Source organism: Suricata suricatta, chromosome 3, assembly GCF_006229205.1.
Source record: "Suricata suricatta isolate VVHF042 chromosome 3, meerkat_22Aug2017_6uvM2_HiC, whole genome shotgun sequence".
Taxonomy (NCBI): domain Eukaryota; kingdom Metazoa; phylum Chordata; class Mammalia; order Carnivora; family Herpestidae; genus Suricata; species Suricata suricatta.
Window position 1 is genome coordinate 118624391 of NC_043702.1, and position 24855 is coordinate 118649245.

A 24855-nucleotide genomic window follows, 5' to 3' on the forward strand; every position below is an offset into this window, starting at 1 on the left:
TTTTTCTTTTAATTATAGCCTGCTTTGACATAGATTATAGCTATAGAGACATTTCAGCTTCATTTTGGAATTCACATGGCTGTAATTTCTCATGCTTCGCTCCCTTTCCTCACCCAGCCTCTCTGTCTTTGCCATTAACGGGTCTAAGAATAAATATTCAGATGTAGCAGGTGAGGTTGGCTTCATGTCCTTTCCTTGACAAAAGAACAAGAAAAGTATGCAAAAACATCAGCAAACAGAGAAAGAAACTAAGAGAGAAGAATGAGAGACAGCTGGTCTCTGTGATGAGCATCTCAAGTTGCAATGAATATAGCCTCCATCATCCAAATTACAAGAACCCAATTTGGAAGGGCCAGGGAGCTTTAATGGAAAGATACACATCAGTAGACCTGGCAATTTACAGACACAGGATCCCATCATGCTACTGTACGTATCTCGTGCATCTCATCAAGTATACAACAGGCAGAAATTACAATAATATAATTTCACAAATTACTGGCCTAATAAGTTAAGACAGTGATGCAGGTTTTGTGGGTTAGAGACCGTAAGCAAAGAATAGGCATTAGCTTGAGCACTGGATCCCAGAAGTCCTGAGTCTGCTTATCATCCAAACCCTTGGCAAATAGTCTTTCGGCTGCCTAGTTGGTTGAGCCAGAGTTCTCTAATCATTTGCCCATTTTTACTTACAGTTTTCTCATCCCTCTCCTGAACCACATATTCATATAGTGTGCTAAATGAAGCAGTTTGTATATAGTGGACACAGTGATGATGAACTTGAAGTTCAGAGTATTCACGTAGTAAGCTGCAGAGAGAGGACTTGTACCCAGGCCCTCAGACTTCCTGCTCAAGGTTCAAATGCTCATCTTTTAGGGATTCCAACCTCAGAAATTCTTGCAAGGTCAGCAGATCTTCAGGTGCCCCCAAATCTGAGTTGCTGTTGTAGGCTTTTAGCTGCTGGTTATGGCTGACTTCCACCCCACCCCTAGCTCATCCAGAAAGACGTTTAACTTATAACCTCAGAGTTCAAGGAGATCGACTCAAGAATATGCAAATTCACAAGAAGAGGGTGCACAAAAAATCCAGTGGAGTGTATCTGATGAGTCCTGAAGTGGGGGGCAAAAGTGGGTTAGCCTTGGACATCAGGACTCAAGCCAGTCTGGGAATGGCTGGTAAGGTTCTAAGTCTTGGGAATCATTAGAAGCTCAGTCACAACAACAGGGGAGGAGGGCAAGGACTGTTTTCTCTACTTTACAGTTGAGTGCCTGCCCAAGGTCATACAGTGTGGGGGGAGGGGGGAGCTGTGATGAAAATAGAACTCAGGTGTCCCATCGCTAGGCCAGGGCACTTTCCATTATGCTGCTTCCAAAAGAGCCACTTTCAGTGCCCAGAAATCGCCAGGCAGAAGCCTGCTATGACTATTCTGAGTGGGGGTGGGGGAGGGGTGTAAGGTGGGTGGAGCCAGGGGAGGACTGTGGGGAGACCATCCTGCCATCCTGGATATGGAAGTCTTTTTTATGGCTTATGCCATTCCAGCTGGCATAAACAAGGCAGAGCTGAAGATTAAATGTCCTGAACATTATTAAGCCCATTAGGTTTCTGGATATTTCTCTGTAAATCCCCAATCAAGTTTTCGTTATCAAATTTCTCACAGGTACATGAAGGGATGTCCTCTTTCTTGCCTCTCTTCAAGGAACAACTATTCTCTCCTCTACTTGGAGAAGGAAGAAAAATTATTTTAGTCTAGAGTTCAAGTCACCAAGAAAAAAGGTGTTGCCATCCCCTACCGTGTCTTGGGTGACCAAGTTGTCTCAGTCTGCCCACGACCTTCTGAGCTGAAAATCTCATGTGCGCCCTTTAATCCAGAACAAACTGCGGTTCTAGGTCAGCCTTGCTGAAAGCAAGACCCTGAAAAATGCTTTGTTCTTGCTAGAAAGACACTGGGTGTGGCCACCTACATGTCACAAAGGCAGAAGCACTGGTGAACTGGGCTGATAGCCCCGTGCTCTGTAGGCCAAGGAGGGTCCCCATGAAGGTGCAGGCAGGTTTTCCAGAGCATGGGCTCCCTAGTGTGGCCTGAGAAGCTCCTTAGGGTGGAAGAGAGTGGCTGCGGCTGGTGGGAGAGGCGGGGATGGGTGCCTCACGCTTGTCTGCAGGAAATTAGGATCCTCTCATTGACCCCGGGGAAAATTCTTGTTTCCAGGGTGGAACATTCTGGTAAAGTCAGGCTGGGAGCAATTACCCACAACGACAATTAGTCTATGTGGTAATAGAGAAGAGTCAGCCCACACCAGTTTGTGCTTCGGTTCTCTTGTCTCTTGGCTAGCTCTCCCTGGTCTAAGGCAGCGGTTAGGGCCGACCCCGCAGGTGCGGGGAGCCCTGCGCGGACCCCTCCCCCAGCTCCCTGGGGATAGCTCCCTGATGGCGTCAAGATAAGGCAGCCTTTCTGACCCGTCAGGGGGAATTCGCTGCGGCTGGATTTGTGGTTTCGGAGCGTGGCTGTTTGACAGCTCCGGAGGGGAGGGGAATCTAGCAGCATTTCAGCCTTCGCCGCGCGGCCGGGAGCTTGGAGAGCCGAGGAGATGAATTCAGTGCCAGTGCGCGGGCGCTTATGTAACCCGCAGGAGGCAGCTCCGCGGAGGGCGCCGCAGCACAGGGAGGCGGCGGGGCGGGCATGGCACTGCAGATCCCGGCTGGGACAGCCGGCCGGGAGGTTCAGCGACCGCTGTGCCGCAGTGCGGGGCCCGCGGGGGAGATGAAGGGGGGAGCCCCGGAGCACCAGCCGTACATCTGGCGATGCTCCGGAGTGGGGGGGGGCTGCCTTGTGACAAGAGGTGGGGGCGTGCAGTGAGGAAGTGTGCTGAGGAGACGGCAGAGAGAAGAAAGGGTCAGAGGCCTTCCAGCGGTTTTTGCAGCGGGAGGGCATTCAGGCGGCAAAGCCCCGGTAACGGATCAGCAGCAACTATTTCTCTCTCTTTAGGAACCTCCGCCGCGCCCCCCCCCCCCCCCCGCCCCTTCTTTCTTGCAACTGCAGCCACACTCCTCCCCGTCTTTGATCCTCCTGGGCCACAGCCCACCTCAGCTTCCCGGCTGGAGTCAAGTTTGAGGGCACTTAGCCTCTCAGCTCAGAACGCACTTCCATGCTGCACCAGGCAGGTGGTTGCAATTCCACAAAATTTATTTGACTTCATTCTGCCCAAGGAACCAGGTTAGGCCCGTCAGGGCATATTTTTGCCTCTGGGTATTGCAAGGTAACGGTAAGAAATAGGACAAGGGCCCAGATAAATAAAGCACAGAGCCAAACACGGTACCTGAAAACCTCGAGGGAGATACAAAGTGCTATCGTTCTTTTTTTTTTTCCTGTAGGTTCAAACACTCCCCCCCCTCTTTTCCTCCAGCTGATTTGGGGGAACAAACGGTGAGTTATTTTGTTTGATCTCTGCAAATCTAATCGGTAGTCCAACAAAAGCTACAGGTTCATTTCAGCTTCCGCCCAACATCAGGAAATTCCCTCTTTCGGTTTGGATGGAGAAAGCCTGACATTAAAATCAGAAAGACCTGGGTACAGGTCTTGGCCGCTGCCTTTACCTGCTCTGTTACTGGGCAAGTAAATTCACTGTCAGTTTTCTCAACCATGAAACTGGGCTTAAATAGAAAGCGGTTAAGAGCGCAGGCTCTAATGTTTAAACAGGAACCCACCCCTCATTAACTGTGTGACCCGGGTAAGTTGTTGAACCCCCTGGTGCCTCCATTTCTTTACCTGAAAAGTGGGCATAGTAATACTACCTTCCTCCCTCCTTGCGTTGCTATAATGACTGAATATGTGATATATGCATAGAGCTTAAAATAGTGGTCAGCATAGAACACTAATGATAGTGACAATAACAATTTCGTCACAAGGTGGCTATGCCATATAAATTAGACAGTGCCCATAAAAATATGGGAAAAAGGAATATGAATACCATCGTCTTCCTTTACTTATGAGTTAGGAAGCTACAGAAGAGCCCTTCGGCACTAACATTCTGTACCACAGAATTAAGTCTAGCATGAATAATTTTTCTGTCTTTTGCCCCTGCAGTGGATATAGGGGATGATTATTAATATGATATAATAGCTCTTATCATTATATTCCAAAGTTACGCTAAGGCAAACTTTTCAAAAAAGTAAAAACTATGATTCACATACAAATATAAAAATGAATATATTTCAAATGCTTTATTTAACCCATTCATTATTTGGGGAGGAAGATGCTAATATCTGTTCAAAGGACGATCTGAAGAACACACACATCCCAGCAGGAAGGCAGGAGTGAATTTGCTAATCGATACAATACTGGTTAACAATCTAGTGCAGGGACACCTGGGTAGCTCACTCACTTGAGCCTCCGACTTGGGCTCAGGTGATGATCTCATGGCTTGTGGGTTCGAGCCCTGTGTTGGCTCTGTGCTGACAGCTCAGAGCCTGGAGCCTGCTTCAGATTCTGTGTCTCCTCTCTCTTCTCCTCCCTCATTCGTGCTCTCTCTTTCTCTCAAAAATAAATAAACATTAAAAAATTAAAAGAAATCTGTAGTGCAGTCAAATATAATGTTTGGATTAACTTTTTTTATAAGCTGGAAATCGATCAAATCTCCACCAGACAAAATTGATTTGCATTTACATAGACAAGGATCATTTGCTTTACTATCAGTTTTCTGAAGCTTAACTTCTATTCCTCCAGAGCCTTAAAGCTGTCCAGTGAGTGGAAACAAGGGAAGATGCACTATTCTATAGAATCCAATAACCCTCAGAGAGTCTGTGGTGAGCCTGTGCCTGGATCATCACTGGAAGAGCACCCAGTAAAGTCCCTAACTATTCAAGATACACCAAATGATAAAATACTTTCTGTGTTGAAAAGAGGGGCGATTTGTTTGTGAGACATATACATACATGTCAGTTGATTGTGTAAAATGAGATGAACCTATATTTGTGATGTTACCTTATACAACACCTTGGGTCCCCAGGATCAAGACCACCATCCTTCAAATATGAAACAGTTTCGAGGTGGTAGGGGACACCAGCAGAGGCAGCGTGTTGCTGACAGGCTTCTTAGAGATTCGATGACCTGCCCGCTTCTCTTCCAGAGGCATTGAAGACTTGAGAGAGAAATCACACCCCAGGTCTGCAAGGGAGGGAGACAGAAACCTGAGGTTGTCTCGAGGAGGGAGAGAGATCTAGGTTCTTATGGACTGATCCACTCTAAACCACTGAGCCACAAGCTCCCCAAGGCTTACCTCTGCTCCTCAAGCACCGTCTGTCATGAGTCCATAAATCATGTTTAGCCTCCATGAAGTAGGAGACTTTTTTCCAAGTCCTTGGGATCTAATGATAGGCTGGTAGAAAGAATGAGAATTATCATGACTAAGACTTCTTGGAAAGTTCTCCTAAAAACACAAGGCTGAGTTTACCTTTAGTTCCTAGAGGGGAGCTAACTGAGTTGTTCAAAGCATGGTTTGGGAGCCCCTAAATTATAATCACTTTGAATATTGCCCCCAAACTGCTGAGCATGAGGGCATTTAAGCAATCAGCTCCTTTTTTTGGAGGTGAGACCAGCCAGTATTTCAGAAGCACCGTGGGATGGAGGAAGGTGAGAGAGAAAGGGTGGATGGAGTGGTCCTCAGTTCGTGATACTGGGTGATAGGGCATATCTACCACAGTGCTTCTATAACTCCTCCTGATTCGGGGGAACCGACGTGGAGGAAAACTCAATGGAATCAATCAAATATGATTCATTCACGGGCAGGCAAGGGGACAGTTTCCTCTCCTCTATTCCTAACTCAGCCCATAGAATTGAGTCTAATGGGAAGTGATGGTTCGGGGTGTTCAGAGCCTGTTTTCAGTTGTCCTTGCTCAAAGACAGCCATTAAAATGCAGATGAGTGTTCTCTATCTTACCATAGGGGAGGGACGCTGACTCTTGATAGTAGAAGGGGAAATGGCAAATGAATGTTTACTGTGGCTTCTCTATCCACAGATAGCCACTGGCGTGGATGTGGGGGATGGAGGGCCAGAAGACACAGTTTCTGTCTTGAACTTATGCCACCCTGTATTGACTGCCTGCTCTCTGCCAGGAGCAGCTAAGTGCTGCACTAATGCTGTCTTTTCACACTGCTGGCAGAGGGGCAGGGGGCCAAGGGATCTTGTTTCTTCCTTCCTTTGCTTCACCCTGAGCAAAGATCTTGTTTTTTTCTTCCCTTTGCCAGCTAAATGGCTTTCCCCAAAGTACACCAGGCCACTGGGATTTTTCTTACCAGAAAGGGCAATTCGGAGCATTGCAATTTGGCAGCATTAGAGATCCACTCTCATTTTGACCTTCAATCTAAATAATTAGAGCCTTCTTATCTAACTAAACAAAGGAGATCTGGGGCAGCATGGGACAGATTTAGAAATAACCCACCAGGAGATCAGAACTCAGCCTGAGGAGGACAGCACTGTGCTATAACCCAAATGGGAGAAAACGAATCAAATGGAGGCAGAGAGATGCCTCCTGATCTGTATTCTTTTTTTTTTTTTTAACAGAAAAATGACTTTCAACAAACCCCTCCAACAGACAAATCCACCTAAGATGAAATTTCCAGTGGACTTCCTTCCCTGCCAGGAATAATACATTCTCCTAGGCTGAGCAGCTGCCGGGCATCACTTAGGACTCTTTCCTTCCATCCAGTCCTGGGAGAGCCCCGCAGCCCCTCCTCTCCCTCCTGGCCAGTGCTGCTAAATTTAGCCCTTCCAGCATGTGCACAGTCTATATTTAGTGCCTGAGAGTCTGAGCTCAGCATACAATTCATCAAGCCATCAGTCATCCCTCTATCCAAGCGACACATAGAGAAAATCCTTCCAAAAACTAGCTTGCCCTCCACTAGGTTGGAACCCATTCTGAGAATGGGGAATCCACGGGGCCAAAGGGGTTTTCTCCTCACACAGTGGTGTCAGGACTGCCTGAGATCACCAGGCACGTAGCCAAAGAACAGAGCATGGCACCAGAGAGCCAGAGGGCAGCGAGAAGAGAAGCGAAGGAAGCCTGGCTCAGAGAATGGCCTGCAGGCGCTGGTGCACTTGTTCTGTTCTGTTTGACACTGTAGGCAACTGGGTGTGGATCTTAAAGCTCTAGCTGAGATGTCACTTCTTCATTGGAATTGCCTTGAGACCACTCAAAGTGGGTTAGGAGCCCTCCTCACCCCACTGTCTACTGTGTAGAAATTATCCCCTGCACTGTGATGTGCAAATAAATCACCTGGGATGTTGTGAAGATGAAAGTTCCCATTCTGTATATCTGGGGCCTCAGATCCTGTGTTTCTTATGAGCTCTGGGGGCAAGATTGATAGGGCAGCGGGGGGACTGCTATGGGCAGAGGGGATACCAGGCTGACCAGCTGGTAACAAATCCAGACCTTGCCTCAATGCTTGTAAGTTCATGGGTGAAGGCATTATGGGAGGGGGTGTTGGGAAAAGAGGAAAGTGACTGGTCTTCATTTACCATCCCTGTCCCACCCCCCAACCCACTACCCACTACCATGACTGTGGACTGGTAGGGCTGTACCCCAGTGAGGGAGGTATCCTAGTACATGGGAAAGACAGTTTGTGTCCATGGATTTCAGTTCTGGCCCTGGGCCTTTCCCACCGTGCCACCAGGAGACCTTTCTTTCATCAGAACAAGCAATGCTACAGTTGCACCAAAGTAGGAGGTGTAGCCACAGTGGGGCTGACGTGGAGGGCCCTGAGCTGTCCTGCTCCTAAGGGGCAGCCCTAATGGTCTAAGCAGTGGTGAGGTGAGAGGGGGTTTCAGAACATGGTGAATGGACAACAGAGAACGGTGAAGGACAAAATGCAGCAGACAACTGAGATGATTTCATTTGGACTTCGGCAAGACGGAGAACGTTTGTTAATGAGCAATGCCTCAAAGAATAGGAAAGTGACCTGGTATTACAGAGACAAATAAATAAGAATCATGAGGAAGGGTCTTATCTGAGAATACTCAGAATATTGGCGGGCAGGATAGTACTTTGCTGTTAGACATTTTAGAAACTCAAAAGGGTAGGGCATTTCTGAGAACAAAGGTGTGAAAGAATTTCTTAACCTTTGTTGTTTTCCAGGAGCATAGGTCTCAGGTGGTGACAGTGAGGTGTGGCATAGGGGGCTCCCGTGGGGCAAAACTCAGATAAGCCAGAGGTGTCCGTGGACCAGCGCAACCTGGAGGCAGTGGTTGTGTGGAGCCAGATGGAACCTGTACTAGAGAACTCATTGTTGAACATGCCGCTGGTTGCTAAACCACTGGTAGGTTGAAATTGGCCATGGTGGGAGTATTTATACCATGAAAATTGGCAAACACTGTAAATCAGTGTTCCTTTTCTGCCCACTCATCTCCAGAGCTTACACATTTATCAGCAGCCCACTGCCCAGAAGGTCCTGTGGAGGAGGCAAAATTCGTAATGGACCTTAAAAGTTGGGAAAAGGAGCATCTTGTATCTCTCCTTTACAAGTTAGAGCCAGAAAAGAGATGGTACTGTCCTTAAACTCCAAGATGAAGTGCCCGGAGTTGAGAGAGAAATAGATTAAGTGTTGTTTTCAGTAAGGACATATGGTCTGGACAAGAATTTTAATTTTGAAGTGGGACACAGGAGCTGTCTCAGGAAATTTGTGACATGTAGATACAGTACTTGTGTGCCATTCCAGCATCCAGAGAATTCAGTTCAACAGGCATCTTTTGAGCATCTACAATCTAGTGATTATAATATGAGATCTCTATAGAGTGCCTTCTGAATTGTCAAAGCAAGATTACTTTGTTTTTTATTGTTTGACTTGTGTATTTTGTGGCATTAGGATTACTCTTTAAAAATATTTTTAATGTTTACTTTTGAGAGGAAGGAGGAGTGGAGGAGGGACACAGAGAGAGGGAGAGACAGAATCCAAAGCAGGCTTCAGGCTGAGCCATCAACACAGAGCCCGATGCAGGGCTCATATCCACAAACCATGAGATCATGACCTGAACGAAGTTGAACACTTAACCAACTGAGCCACCCAGGTACCCATGATTACTTTTTAAAAGTGTGTACCATTATATCTACCTCCTTTTTAATAAGTAAGCTGATATCCTTCATTATTTAGACATAGCCAACAACATAGTTTAGTGTGGGCATGGAGAAAAATTCATGTTATGCCATATCAGAGTAAGATATTCAATACTTTTGGTGCATTTCACTTTTGAAGGGGACTATTTGGTCCAATCATTAGCCTTATCATCCTTTTACCCTGACCATATCTTTGAATCACAGTTCTTTTATTATTATTATTATTATTATTATTATTAGAAATTTATTTCCTGTATAGTTAACATACCGTGTTATAGTAGTTTCAAGTGTATGGATCATAGTTCTCTCTCATAAGAAGCATTCAGTTGTTTCTCAATTCTTTTTTTCTTTTTATGTATACACTGCTAAATCAAGAGTGGTCAGGGAGGGGTGCCTGAGTGGCTCAGTAGGTTAAGCATCCTGCTTCGGCTCAGGTCATGATCTCACGGTTCATGGGTTCAAGCCTCGCATTGGGCTCTATGCTGACAGCTCAGAGCATGAAGCCTGCTTCAGATTCTGTCTCCTTCTCTCTCTGACCCTCCCCTGCTCACGCTATCTCTCTCTGTCTCTCAAAAATAAATAAAACATTAGAAAAAAATTAAAAAAAAGAGTGGTCAGGGAGAAGAGTAATATTATGACTGGACAAACGCATCCGTGCTACGGAAACAAAAACAAAAACAAACCCCTCCGAGTATCTATCAAGTTCAGAATTCTGCTTTGAAGAATACAGAGGAGTTAGTTAAATGTAGGAGGTGGAAGGAATTCCAGGAAAGGGAGTTGCGTTTGATCATGCTGTTACCTTCTAAGGCATTTATTATTGTAACTGAAACATGGATAGGCTTGAGATAAAATGAGAGGTGGGCTAGAATAAGGAGGAATAAAGTCAGAATCAGGCAGCAGTAGTCACACCATTTAGAACATTATGGTTTGATCGTACTTGGGAGTTTGAGCTTTATCCTAAAAGCTATAGGGAACTCTCAGAGGATTGGAATCAGAGCAACAGAAGAAGTGTGGTTCTATGCTGGAAGAGGATTACACAGAAATCTGGGTATTGGGTGGGATAGTAGTGACCCCCAAGTGAGGAGACTCTGAACTGAGACTGGCAGGGGGGTTGAAGATTCAGTTCCAAAGGTGTTAAGGAGGTAGTGTCTGCCATCTTGGTGATGTGATTGATTGACCGATTGACTGGATATGGGGATTGAGAGAGAGAAAGGAATAAAAAAGATTCAAAGGTTTTGTGTCCTAAGACTGGATGGTATACCATTTACTGATTAGGAATACGAGAGAATTGTGACCACATGTATTCAACATGTATCTGGTGAAGAGCATCTTGGAGAAACTCACAAACTTTCCTAATTCCTTTGGTTCCCTAGTAACTTGTTATATATTTCAGCTGTACCATGACTTAGGTGGCCTGTCTTCCTGATGGTTACCTATGGGCATACAATAATTATGTGTATAAATCAAATAATATGACTAAGAATAGACAAATGTGAATCTATACACCAGTGAAAACCTCCAGTAGCTAGCTTTGCTCAGCTGAGTGATGAACTAGATGACTGACTCACCAGCATACTCACGTGAACTCCACTGACTGCCTTATAATCTCAATATCATGTAAGCTTCCATTTTGTGATGAAAAAACTTCGAACAATTTATTTTATTGATTGATCTTTTAAAATAGCAGTGGAAACAAAACACATTACTTTTTTTAACAAAATTAACTCACTATAACCCATTTTTGAACCCTTGGGGTTTTGTAAACCACCCTTATAAGAACATTGATATTCCTCAATGTTTAATACAGGCCCAACATCAACTTAGTATATGTGCTCCAGAGTGTAATATTGAAAACCATTTTTTGAAAAGGAAAATCCATCCAGAATTAGATTCGGTTTTATTGTAATAGTATCTGTTTGCTACACATTTGATATTGATTTTAAAATATATCAGCTTATTCAATGAGCATAATCAATATTGGTGAAACTTTCCAATTACAGGGATTTCCTTATTATTTCTGACTTTCACTCATACCACTTACAAGCGTGTCTGCATCACACCAATCTTTTCTTCCTTTTCTGCCTCATTAGAATGTATGTCCTATTTCCTGTTTGAAGCTGTTTTTTTCAACTGAGCCTCCAAGTTTTCATTCCCTTCTGCTTCCTCTGGGGCAACACACAACCTCTCTCTACTGTATGTTCAACCTTTCCTTTTCCAGTAAGTATTCTAAACGTGAAGTGCTCACGTCTATTTTATCTTATGGATGAATTCCCACTCAACCCTAAGCCACCTGTACCTACTACCCTATTTTCCCCCCTTCTGTTCATAGGCACATTACTTGAAATAGCTGTTTATACTGGTTGTTACCATTTTATCACCTTTAATTAACTCTTTAACTCATAAGGTTTCTGTTCCCACTATTTCCCTGAAACTAATCTTACTATAGTTATCTCTGTGTCACCAAATCTACAGGCCAGTTGATCTTGGATTTTTCTCTGAGGTTGGCAGTGAACAGAGGAGTGGCATAATGTGACTTGTGCCTTTTCAAGGTCACTCTGAAAAGTGCAAGTGTTAAGGCAGGGAGACCAATTGGAATGCGAAGAAAATAGTTTTTATGAGACAAAATTATGGTTTGAACTACTATGGCAATAATGTAGATGGTAAAAAATGACCAGATTCTGGGGATGTTTTAAAGACAGAATTAAGAGGGTTGGCAGATGGAGTGGAGATTGAATGTGAGAGAAAGATAGGAGTTAAGGGTGATTCCAAGGTTTTGACCTGAACAAATGGGAGAACACTGGTCAATGCTATTATTTCAGGTTGGGCCATCACATAGGAAAAACTCAGACCTTCATGCTATCCCACTGAAAATGGTAAAGATTTGGGTTTTACTCTGAATGATATAAGAAGCATGAAGATTTTAGAGCAGAGAAGTGACTCAATCTGATTTACAGTTTAGATCACTTTGCTGATGGAGAAGAGACTATAAGAGAACAAGGATGGAGGAAGGGAGATTTGTGCGATAGTTTTATAATAGTGCAGTTAAGAAGTGATGGTAGATGGAACCAGGGTGGGAACAGTGAAAGTAGTGAGAAGTAGTCAGATTCTGGCTATAAACTGAGAGAGGAATTGCTGTGATTTGTTGATATGAGGAATAAGTGAAGAGGAGTAAAATCACTTCAGGGTTTTGGCCCTAGCAACTGGAAGAATGTAGTTACCATTTACTGAAATGGGGAAGACTATAAGATAAGCAGATCTGGGGATAGAATGGAAAAGTAAGAGTTTAATTTTGAGGCATGATAAGTGTGAAATGTTTATTAAAAATCCAGTGGAATATTACCTGGAAGTTGTATTAATGAGGCTGGTGTTTAGAGAACAGAGTAAGTTGGAGGTATAGACTAGGGGATCATTAGCATATACATGGTATTTAAGTCTATGAGATTGGACAAGATCACCAAGAACATGGGCATAGATGGTGAAGATACCTGAAGGCTAAGCCCTGGACCTGTGTGCACTTAGATGGCAGGGATACAAGTAGGAACCAGCAAAGGGGACTGAGAAGGAGGAGCAAATGAAGTAGACAAGGAATCAAGAATGAGGTTCCAGAAAATAAATATTTCAGTAAGGAAATCATGATCCTCATGATCAAGTGCTATTGTTAGGTCAGGCAAGATGAAGTGTGAGAACCCCTGGATTTGGTTACATGTGTGTTGTGGATGGAGTTGGGGATTGTGGAGATTTTGACAAGAGCAGTTTTTAAGGCATGCAGGGAAGGAAAGTCTTATTGGAGTGAGTCTAAGAATGGAAGGGAAGATGCTGCATGCAGACAACTGATGACTGTTGTTAAAAAGAACAGAGAAATAGGACAGTAGCTGAAGGCAGAAGTGGGTTTGAGAGATGGGTTTAAAATGAGATAAACAACAGTATGTTTGTGTACAGATAGAAAAATTCATTATGTAGGAATGAGACGAGACACTGGAAGGAGCAAAGTCTTTGAGAAAGTGCAAGGAGTGAGACCTAAGACACACGTATAGGGCTGACTTCAGCTAGGACCATGGATAGTTCATATGCTGAGACAGAAGAGAAGAACTTACAAAGGCGGAGCTGCTAGTAGATTGTTAGGTGGGAGCAGTTGGAAATTCTTTTTTGATTGTTTCTAATTTCTATAGGAAATAAGAAGCAATGTCATCAGCCAAGAATGAGAAGAGCAGTTGAGATTTAAGGTGGGAGGAGATGTGAATTTCTGGTCCAGGAGAAAAGGAGATTGAATGAACTAGAGATATGTAATAGGATGACAGGGCACCACCAAGGACCTCAGGGAAGTTAGTAGCTGCCATTGAAAGTGACACTAGTTACTGTGGGTCTATGTTTTCTCCAGCCAGGCTGAGGTTTATGGAGGAAAAGGTGGACCACCAGCTCTCTTTCTGTTCTCTCTCTCTCTCTCTCTCTCTCTCTCTCTCTCTCTCTCTCTCTCTCTTTTTTCTTCCAAGTTCAAACAGAACTTTGAAGCTCTTGGCAATTTGCTTCAAACTCCCAGGTAAATCCCAAATGACAACTGGGAGTTAAAGAGAAACAGCCCTTTCTTTGGAATGTCTGTTCTTCTTGACAGTCAACATTCATCTGGCAGGCCAGCCTTCAACTGTACTGGTATTTTAAGCATCCAAAAGTGTCCTAAGCCAGACTGGCAGACCTTCTTTGCAGTCCATGCCACTTACCTTTACACTGGAAGGGATCAGGGGACCCTTGGACTCCTCAGTCAGCACAGCCTGGTCTGCATCGCCTTGGAATCCATTTGCCCAAAGGACACTAACAGATTGGATTCAGAGATAGACAACTTTGGAGTTTTTCTCAAAGGGAAGAGAAGTGTCAGAAAAAGAGACAGCTGGGGAGGATTAAAGTTTGTGTATGATTTAAATAGACTTCAGAGAAAATGTCCCCCACCTCAAAAAAAACTGTAGAAAGTAAATGAGATAAGAGGTTAGCCTGTAACCTACATATGTAGATATGTATGTCCTGATGCCCTCATCTCTGTAGGGTGGGAATAATTATTTCATAAAGTAGTTCAGCGCTCATGTCCACAAAGCATTCAGAACAGTATCTGACTAAAACATAATAATACCAATAAATTATTATTATTTTATCATTATGCCTTGACTAGGGCTGAACTCCTTCTTGTTTCTGTGTCTCTTTGCAGACTGTGAAGAAAATATTATTGAAACAAACAACAAAAACTAATCAATTGATTACTGTGGTCTTATACAAAGGTGGCATCCACATCTATAAAGCACATCACAAAGGTGGCATGAAGGTAATATTAGGTAGTGGGAGACTTGGGGTTTTCAGCTAGAGACTCCTTAGCTACTTAAGTACTCAGCTAAACTATCTAACTTTAAGGATCTCACTTTTCTGATGTGTGTAATAAAAAAAGAATACCTATCCTTGAGATTGTTATCAGTGTTTAATAATTCAATACATATAATATCACGTGAACAGTATTGGGTATGTAGTATATATTCAACAATGGTAGCTGAGATCACTAGTAATTTCCTAAGAGGGAAAATCCTTCCTCTTCTCCATGTGTGGAGAAGTTTACCTTTCAGGATAAACTTGATGCCAGCATCTGCAAGAATCCTCTCCAGATTCTCCAGGTCAGAGTTAATCTGTTTTTTTTCTGGCCTCCTGTTACACTTTGCGTCATGTCTCTCTCCCCACAATTTATCTTGGAGGTCTTTTTTCTCTCATGTCTGTTTCTTGAGATAGATTTTAAGATATATAAATTTTTTTCCATCTCTGAATTGCCTTACCATTTAGCATAAAGTCCAGGATGTGGTAGGCATCCAACAAATGAGAGTTCTCTCTAATCTTCAAAGTCAGGAAAAAGACCCACATTTAGAAGGGACTCCTTTCTTTCTCTTCCTCAATTTTTTCTATCAGAATTTTGAGAACAATATGGAGTAGTGACTAAGTGTATGGCCTCTGAAGACAGTAGACCTCTTCCAGAATCCCATGTCAGTCAGCAATTACATAGCATATTGCCTGGCATGTCATAAGTACCTAATATTATGCTTTTTATCTATTATGATTATTGTCACTGCAGCTACAGTCATAATCACTAACACACAATACCTTTCCCACTTATAATCTCGATAGGGAAAGAGGATACATGAATAATGAAACCGGAATGTAATATAAGACTGATATTTACTAGCCTTCACTGGATCTTGGAGCATGAAGATGGCACAGCTGGCTCCAGCCAAGAAAAGATCGCTTTCCAGGCATGATGAGAAGGAAGCAAACTGTTTGTAGGTACCTCCAGCTGCTTCCTTCACCAGCTGATGAAAGTAATTAGAGTGGATAAAGGCAGGCAAAAAATGGATTTCTCTTCCTTGCCAGGGATAAGGTAACATGCTATTAAGATGTACACCCAAAACTCTGAGGTCAGGGCTTAGTTATCAGCTCTCCAGTTACTGAGAGAGTCTCAGATTTGGTGCAAAAGAGACATTGTTAAGGGGAGGGTCAGCCAGAGGAGGACTTTGTAGTCACTAAGCTGCACTGGGCTCTTCTCTGCCATGATGGGAGCTCAAATTATCAACATCCAAGAGGAGAGGAACTGAAGCTGTAACACATGTGGCAGTGTGGAGTAATGGAAAGAAAAGGAGATTCAGTCCTGGATTTATCTCTTACTAGCTCTGTGGCTTTTGCAAGTTAGTTCATCACAGTGAATTTTTGTTTCTTGAGGGCGGTCAGGGCATTAGAGATGATGTGACATGCCCCTGCTCACTAACTGGCAACTTCATCGCTGAGGATTCTAATACCTGGAACCTGACTTTTTCCAATTTGAGAAGAATAATTAAAACTAACCACAAACAACATTAATTTCACTTAAAATGTTCTGACCGCTTCTGGTTTTGGCCATGGGCCTCCTAAGACTCTTCTTGCCCTGGATCAAAAATCTCAAAAGACAGTAAATTGACTTCTTTCCATTCTGGCTCCATTTATGTGCCCCAAATCTCAGCTTTCTATTTTTTAAAGTTTTAATTTATTTAAGTAATCTCTCCACCCAATGTGGGGCTCAAACTCATGACCTCGAGATCAAGAGTCACATGCTCTTCCGACTGAGCCAGCCAGGCGCCCCCAACTTAGAAAATTCTTGAAATTATTCTTAGGGTCACTGAGCTGGGGCGTGGGAAGACATCAGTGCCCACTCATTCCTGCCACAGAGAAAATTGCTCAAGGGCACAGGGCCCACTGATGGAGGATTAGTGATGTCATCTTCCTATACAAAGGACATTATTAATATCACAGTGACTCACACTGTGTGACTCTCCAGGCACTTACCAGAGGGGGTTGGGGGTGGGAATCAGTTGACAAGTGTAGGGAGAGAGGAGGAGAAGAACTGAGATTTAGGTGGGATATTTTAAATGGGGGAGTAGCACCTTCTTTAGCTCTGAGAGATGAGGAACATGGGAGTCGTTGGTGGGAAAAAACTCAAAGTAGGAGAAACAGGGAAACTGAAAATGGAGCCAGAAAAGAAGGAAAGAGATGGATGGGGAAGGAGGGAAGCAGAAAAGAGAAAGGAGTTAAGGGGCATGGGAAGAGGATAGGAAAGGAGTGTCATTGTTTAGGACCGAAACTCAAGCTATGGTGTCACCAATAAAAGATTAAATTTGCAAAATATACCCAAGTCAAAGGGGTGCCACAAGGAAGATGTTTAGGAACATCTATGTCACTGGTTTTTGAGAATTAGATAAAAGTTGTGGATGAATATTTAAAAAGTATGTACATTTCAAATGTGCAGTCTCAGGAGTTTGGACTTTCAGGGGATTCTGCTTTCTCTATTCATGCATATTATTTTGACACAGTGACTGGCCTGGAGCTTCTCAAGCAGGTCTGAGAGCCAAAAAGTTTATTAATATATATTTTTAAATTTTTATTTATTTTTCAGAGACAGATAGAAGGAGTGTACAAGAGTGGGAGGCGGGCAGAGAGAGATGGGCACAGAGGATCTGAAGTGGGCTCTGTGAGACAGCAGTGACTCTGACATGGGGCTTGAACTCACAAACCATGAGATCATGACCTGAGCTTAAGCTGGACGTTTAACTGACTGAGCCACTCGGGCACCCCAAAGAGTTTATCAATATTATCGTTTTGGTGTCTTTTCCACTGTATGAATGTCACATTAAAAAATTTTTTTAATGTTTATTTATTTTTGAGAAAGATCATGAGCAGGGGAGAGGCAGGGAGAGAGAGAGAGAGAGAGAGAGAGACAGAGACAGAGAGACAGAGAGACAGAGACAGAGTCCAGGCTTTGAGTTGTCAGCACAGAGCCAAACTCTAAACCTTTAGATCATGACCTGAGCCGAAGTCCAACGCCCAACTGACAGAGCCACCCAGGAGCCCCTAATTTAATTTTAAATTCCAGGATAATGAACATCTAGGGTGATATTAGTTTCAGGTGTACAATATAGTGAAAGCACTGACAGTTTTATTTTACTTCATTTCCTTTTGGTAATGCAAGTATCTGACTTAAGGTTTAGTTCCTGAGACATCCATTTCAAAGAAGCATCTACTTGGGGCGCCTGGGAGGCTCAGTCAGTTGGGCGTCTGGCTTCGGCTCAGGTCATGATTTTGCAGTTTGTGGGTTTGAGCCCCACGTCAGGCTCTGGCTGACAGCTCAGGGCCTGGAGCCTCTTTCAGATTCTGTGGCTCCCCCTCTCTCTGCCCCTCCCATGCTTGTGCTCTGTCTCTCTCTGTCTCTCAATAAGAAATAAAAATGTTAAAAAAAAAAAAACAAAGAAGCATCTATTTCAAAGAGCTATCTCGAGTAAACACAGTTGTGTCAAGGCACACAGCTAGATAAAGAGGCAGGCCACCTTCCTTTCACTGAGGCTCCTTGGTTTTAAAGATCATGGTTGATTTAGATAACTGACCATTTAGGCCACTTGTTTTTTCTCCTTCATACTTTAAATTCACCAATAGTGAGCCTGTAAACCCTAGGTCCCCCTTCACCCTCAACCCCAATAAAAGCAGAACTCCTGGCCTCCATCTATTCTTTTTCCTGCTCTCTCTCTACTTGCAACCTTGCTGTGGAGGCCCAGGTTGTGCTGTGTGATTTTCAGGTCTTGTATGTAATAAAAGTTTACTTTTTCAAATTTTCCTGGTGGCTTTTGCTGAAGGCTGTCATGCAATTATAATAAGTGCCAGGGCAAGTCCAACCACAGCATTGGTCCTTGATGGGCTGAGACCCGCACAAAACTGAGCACTAGTTCTTTTGAGGTTGGAAGAAAGTGACGTGTTGGGGTTTCTTTAAGTGACTGGGCGTGTTTAATGTAAACATGAGGAATTAAGGAAAACAGAAGGTGGTTGCATGGGCCTCATGAAGCATCAGAATGCCAGACCACAGAGACTGCTGTTCAGGAACTGCGTCGTTTAGGGTTTGGGGTAGCTTGAACATCCCAGTCTTCTCCTCCCTGCTCAGCAGCTGCTGACCTCTACTCTCATGTTTCTCTGTGGGGGTGGCTCTGTGCCTTCACTGTTCTCCCTGCTTTGCCTTCTTGCTCCTCAGTACCTTCTGCCTGCTCAGTCTTTTGCCTCACTGTTTACTCGCGCCCTCATTTTTGTTTTCTTCTTCCCACTAAAATTTTGTTAATGTTTATTTATTATTTTTGAGAGAAGGAACACAGGCAGCAAAAAGAGAGGGAGACACAGAATCTGAAGCAGGCTCCAGGCTCTGAACTGTCAGCACAGAGCCCAATGCAGGGCTTGAACCCATGAACCAGGATATCATGACCTGAGCCAAAGGCGGACGCTCAACTGACTGAGCCACCCAAGCACCCCTCTTTTCCCCATTTTTAAGTGCTTTTTGTGACCTAGAGAGTCACTAGTGGGTCCAAAATTGCCATCATCTTTGACAGACCCTTTCATGGTCCTTCCTCAGTGGCTGCTCCTAAGGCACGTGTCCACCCAGGTCTAGTGTCTGTGCCCTGACATCACTATCATGTAGTTAGAAACTTACAGCAGAACGATTTCTTCTCTAGAGCTGTGTCTATTGGGCTTTATATGTTCACAAAGCTACACTCACACCTACCACATCATCTGGTACTCACAATGACCATTTCTGGTAGAGAGAAAATGTCCAGATCTCTCACCTAGCAAATGGGAGAGCACATTCAATTCCAGCTCTCTTTTGACCCCAAAGTCTCTCCAGACAACATTGGAGAGTTGAGAAGCTGGGGACAAAGCAGGGGTAATATAAGGAAGGCTGACAAGGAAATGAAATTACTATTTCAGGGCATGAAACAGCAGTGGGAGAGGCAATGGCAAAGACTGAAAGCTAATGACCTTGTTAGCTGTCAAACTTAAACACAGATATCAGGTCTCAAGTATTTCCTCAAAGTGCCAAAAGTTGACCAGAGACTGGTTTCTGTCTATTCCCACCCCTTCCCTGAATCACCCTACATGGTCATGACTTGAAGAGCAAGGGAGGGAAGGAAGGCCTTCTCCGGGAAGCCCCACATTTCCCTTCCAACCTGACATTTCAGAGGCTAAGATGCCTCAATAGATATTCAAGTTAACCTTGAAATTTAATGTCTTTGAGAGAAGTCAGAACATCAAACCTCTAATATATTAAAAATTCTTCTATTTATTTCTAAAACTTAAATCCAAGTTAGTTAACAGATAGTGTCATAATGATTTCAGGAATAGAATTTACTGATTCATCACTTACATATAACACTCAATGCTCATTCAAATCCCTAACGTCTTATGTGAGATAATTTATCAAATTAGTTTTCTTTTTTAATTAGAAAAACTACAACAGCCACAAAGGGAAGTGAAAAACCATGAAAGTCAACAGGTAAAAAGAATGGTTGCTCAAAGCCTTATAATGCTGGTTGGAGCCAGGCCTGGAGGCTGCCCCTGAGGAAGGGAAAAGGGGGGAAATGTGCACAGGTGCCAGGCCACGTGCTCAGTCATCAGTGAGCAGTTAATCCTAGACACAGATCGGTGACATCAGAGGAAGAGACTGAAGGCCTCAGCACAGGCACAGAAACACCTAGGTCCCCTGTGCTATGAAGTTTGCCTTCTCCCCAGTGCCCTGTAGGAACGTGGCTGTGTAGACAGACAGTGAGTGTCATTGTGCAAGAGATACCCTGAATTCTTCAAGGCCATGTGGAGGGCTTAGAATGCTATATGTTTCCTTCCTTAAATTCTTTGTTTTCCTACATAGATTCATCACACACTGACTCAAATACCGATAGTGGAACATTCTGCTTTAACCCCCACTCTTCTCATCAAAAGCGGGATAGCGTGGGACTTTTCCATGGTGCTTATTCTCATGAGCTCATTAATTAGTGGTTCTCCAAGTTTAACAGGTATAAGAGGCACTCAGGGAACTTGTTAAATTATGGATTCCCAGGTCTCATCTGTCAGATATTCTGAATTAGAAGTTTCAGATGGGGTTTAGGAAAGTACACATCTTAATCAAACATCTCAGGATACTTTGATGCAAATGATGGTTAGATTATGCCAGAGAAACACTGTAGTCTGGTTGTAGTTTGTTTTTACTAAGTAGAACAATGGGTTTTGCTTCATTAGATTGTAACTTTCTTCAGTGTAGAGATCTTCTGTCCATATTCCTGCCATAATTCTTAGCACAGCATCTGGCATAGAATAGATTAGATTTATTTACCCACAACTTTCAGCTCTTATTTGTTAGTATGAGCCGGGGACCGAAGAGCCAAGTTTGGCTCTAAGTCTCTGGACTGAAGAAGAGATTGGGGTAAATAGCATGGGGAATGTTTGGCATGTTGGCCTTGGCATGTAGTAGGAGAAGGACATTATTGTTGGAACATCAAATTCTGCTTGTGTTCTTATATTTTTATGAGAACCTGTAATCTTTTTTTTTCCCCTCCAGAAGCAACTTGTCTTACTTTCTTGTGTCTCCTACTAAGAGGATGTCTTAACAATGATAGATGATCTCCACTCATCTCAACCTTATTTGTCCATGTCCGTAGCAAGCATTCTATCTAATGAATTCTCATTCTGGCTTATACCAGGCCTCAGCATCCTATGCGCCAGATGTGAGGTGAAAGGTTGTGCATGGTCACATTGTGGTAAGAACTTTAGCTAAGTTCTTAGTGTGCCCTGAGCTGAGACAATGGTAGAAAAATAAACTTGGATGCATTTGACCCCCATGGAGACAATGATAGATGATGGCAACTAGAGAATCTGACTTTTGCTAGTGATGCTAATCTACTATCAATGGCCCAGACCTATCTACCCCTCAGATAGAAAACTGAACTCTTGGGGCGCCTGGGTGGCTCAGTCAGTTAAGCAGTAGACTTTGGCTCAGGTCATAATCTCATGGTTGGTGGGTTCGAGCCCTGCGTCAGGCTCTGTGCTGACAGCTCAGAGCCTAGAGCCTGCTTCAGATTCTGTGTCTCCCTCTCTCTCTGCCCCGCCCCCACTCATGCTGTCTCTCTCTGTCTCAAAAATAAACAAACTATAAAAAAAGAAAAAAAGAAAACAACTCTTTGGGACACAAACCAACAGTCATTGATTCCTGAATTATACCCAGGAAAGAGAAATTACACACTTCAGACAGCACCTTCCCAGATGTTGCAGAGGAAAACCAAGCAATTTTAGCCAGGTTTCTAAGGCAATCTTAGAGTTGTACGACATCACGGAGCCTGGAGCAGGGATATGGATTTTTTCTGTATAGACCTTTTCCTTCAGAAGAAAACAGATCAAATCAGGAGACCATTGGTTCAAAATAAAATTTTATCATGACAATATTCCATAATTTGGCATCATAAAATGTTGCTAATGTAAACCCCTGAGAAGCAATTAAACCATATTAAGAAGTTAACATTCAAAAAAAAAAAAAAGAAAAAAAAAAAGAAAGAAGTTAACATTCGAGTCCCTCACATTGGAAAGGATTTGCTGAACAGCTGCTGAAGGTGGTTTTGTTAGACCCACTTCTCCTTTAATTCCCTTCCGATTAAGTGCATTGACGATGAAGCAGGATGCTTACTACTGGAAATGTCAGCAGCACCTGCTGCACCTCAGTTTTCTCAATTACAAAATTTAGACTCCCACCCACTGTGGGAGGAACCATCTGTTTCAGTGATGTTTTTGTTGTCTCCAGCGTACCCTGTGATACAGTGCCCAGGAGGTGGGGGGTTCGTAAGACTTTTTTTTTTTAATTTAAAAAAGTTTTTGGAGCCTCTGGGTGGCTCAGTCGGTTAAGCGGTGGACTTTGGCTCAGGTCATGATCTCATGGTTCTTAGGTTCGAGCCCTGCGTCAGGCTCTGCTGACAGCTAACTCAGAGCCTGGAGCCTGTCTTCAGATTCTGTGTCTCCCTCTCTCTCTGCCCCTCCCCTGCTCATGTGGTCTCTTTCTCTCAAAAATAAATAAAACATTAAAAAATTTTTAAAAGAAGTTTTTATTTTTAATTCCAGTGAGTTAGCATATAGTGTTATATTAGCTTCAGTGTACAATTCGGCGATTCAGCCCTTCCATACATCATCCAGTGCTTACAACAAGTATACTCATTAATCCCCATCGCCAACTTCACTCATCCCGCCCACTCACCTCCCCTCTGGTAACCATCAGTTTGTTCTCTATAATTAAGAGTCTGTTCCTTGATTTGTCATTCTTTCTCTTTTTTCCTATTGCTTATTTGTTTTGTTTCTTGAATTCCACATATCAGTGAAATTAAATGGTATTTGTCCTTCTCTGACTTATTTTGCTTAACATTATACTCTCTAGTTCCATCCATATCCCTGCAAATGGCAAGATTTCATTCTTTTTATGGCTGAATAATATTACACTGTATATTACGTATATATGTATGTGTGTATATGTATGTATGTGATATACATACCACCTCTTTTTTATTCATTCATGAATTAGTGGACACGGCCTACTTTCATTATTTTGGCTATGATAAATAATGCTGCTATAAACATCTGCGTGCATGTATCTTTTTGAATTAGTGTTTTTGTATTCTTTAGGTAAATACCCACAAGTAAAATTGTTGGATCATAAGGTAGTTCTGTTTTTAACTTTTTGAGGGACCTCCCTACTGTTTCCCATGGTGGCTGCACCTATTTGCATTCCTATCAACAGTGCAAGAGCGTTCCTTTTCCCCCACATCCTTGCCAACACCTGCTGTTTCATGTGTTGATGATCTTTGCCATTCTGACAGGTGTGAGATGGTATCTTATATTGCTTTGCATTTCCCTGATGGTAAGTGATGATGCACATCTTTTCATGGGTCTCTTGGCCATCTGGATGTCCTCTCTGGAAAAATGTCTGTTCATATATTCTGCCCATTTTTTATTGTGGGTTTCTTTTTTGGTATTGAGTTGTATACATTCTTTATATATTTGGGTACTAACCCTTTATCAGATATGTCATTTGCAAATATCTTCTCCCATTGCATAGGCTGTCTTTTAGTTTTCTTGGTTATTCTCCCTATTGTGCAGAATTTTTTTTTAATTTAGTCCTAATAGTTTATTTTTGCTTTGGTTTCCCTTGCCTTAGGAGACGTATCTGGAAAAAAGTGGCTATGGCTCATGTCAAAGAAGTTACTGCCTGTGTTCTCTTTTAGGCTTTTTATGCTTTCAGGGTTCACTTTGATGTCTTTAATCCATTTTGAAATTATTTTTGCATATGGTGTGAGGATGTGTCTGGTTTCATTCTTTTGCATGACGCTGTTCAGTTTTCCCAGCACTGTTTGTTGAAGAGACTGTCATTTTCCCATTCAATATCCTTTCTTATTTGTTTGTTTGTTTGTTTGTTTGTTTTTGAGACAGAGAGAGACAGTACAAGTAGGTGAGGGGCAGAGGGAGAGAGGGAGACACAGAATCTGAAGCAGGCTCCTGGCTCTGAGCTATCAGCACAGAGTCTGATGCAGGGCTCAAACCCATGAACTGTGAGATCATGACCTGAGCTGAAGTCAGATGCCCAACTGACTGAGCCACCCAGGTGCCCCAAATATTCTTGCTTGCTTTGTCTGAACTAATTGACCATATATTTGGGGATTTATTTCTAGATTTTCTATTCTGTTTCATTAATCTCTGTGTATATTTTTGTGCCAGAATCATACTATTTTGATCACTACAGGTTTGTAATATAACTTGATATATAATCCAGAATAGTGATCTCTCCAAGCTTTTCTTTTCTTTTTAAGATTGCTTTGACTATGTAGGGTCTTTTGTGGTTCTATACAAATTTTAGGATTCTTTGATCTAGTTCTGTGAAAAATGCTGTTGGAATTTTGATAAGGACTCCCCTAAATGTCAATACTGCTTTGGGTAGTATAGTCATTTTAAAAATATTTGTTCTTCCAGTCCATGGACATGGAACTTCTTTCCAGTTCTTTCTGTCATCTTCGATTTCTTTCATCAATGTTCTAGTTTTTAGAGTATAGGTCTTTCATTCCTTTGGTTAGGCTTATTCCTATGTATCTTTAAATTTTTGGTGATATTGTAAATAAGATATTTTTCTTAGTTTCACTTTCTGCTACTTCATTATCGGTATATAGAAATGCAATGTATTTCTGTACATTGATTTTGTATTCCATGACTACAGAATTTGTGTATCAGTTCTAGTTTTGGTGTGGAGTCTTTTTGGGTTTTCTATACATAGGATTATGTCATCTGCAAAGAGTGAAAGTTCGACTTCTTCCTTACTGATTTGGGTACCTTTTATTTCTTTTTTGTTTTTTGATTGCTGTGGCTGGGATTTCCAGT

The 24855-nt window shown here is 42.8% G+C and overlaps 1 long non-coding RNA gene across 1 annotated transcript in view; it reads left to right on the forward strand.

The window, feature by feature from the left end:
- The first annotated feature begins 14678 nt into the window (after positions 1 to 14678).
- LOC115286622 overlaps positions 14679 to 24855 on the forward strand; it is a 31839-nt gene continuing 21662 nt past the window's right edge. Inside the window, exons 1-2 of the long non-coding RNA XR_003906169.1 lie at positions 14679 to 14744; positions 15247 to 15496. This is a non-coding gene — a long non-coding RNA (uncharacterized LOC115286622). The remainder of the gene's footprint in view (positions 14745 to 15246; positions 15497 to 24855) is intronic.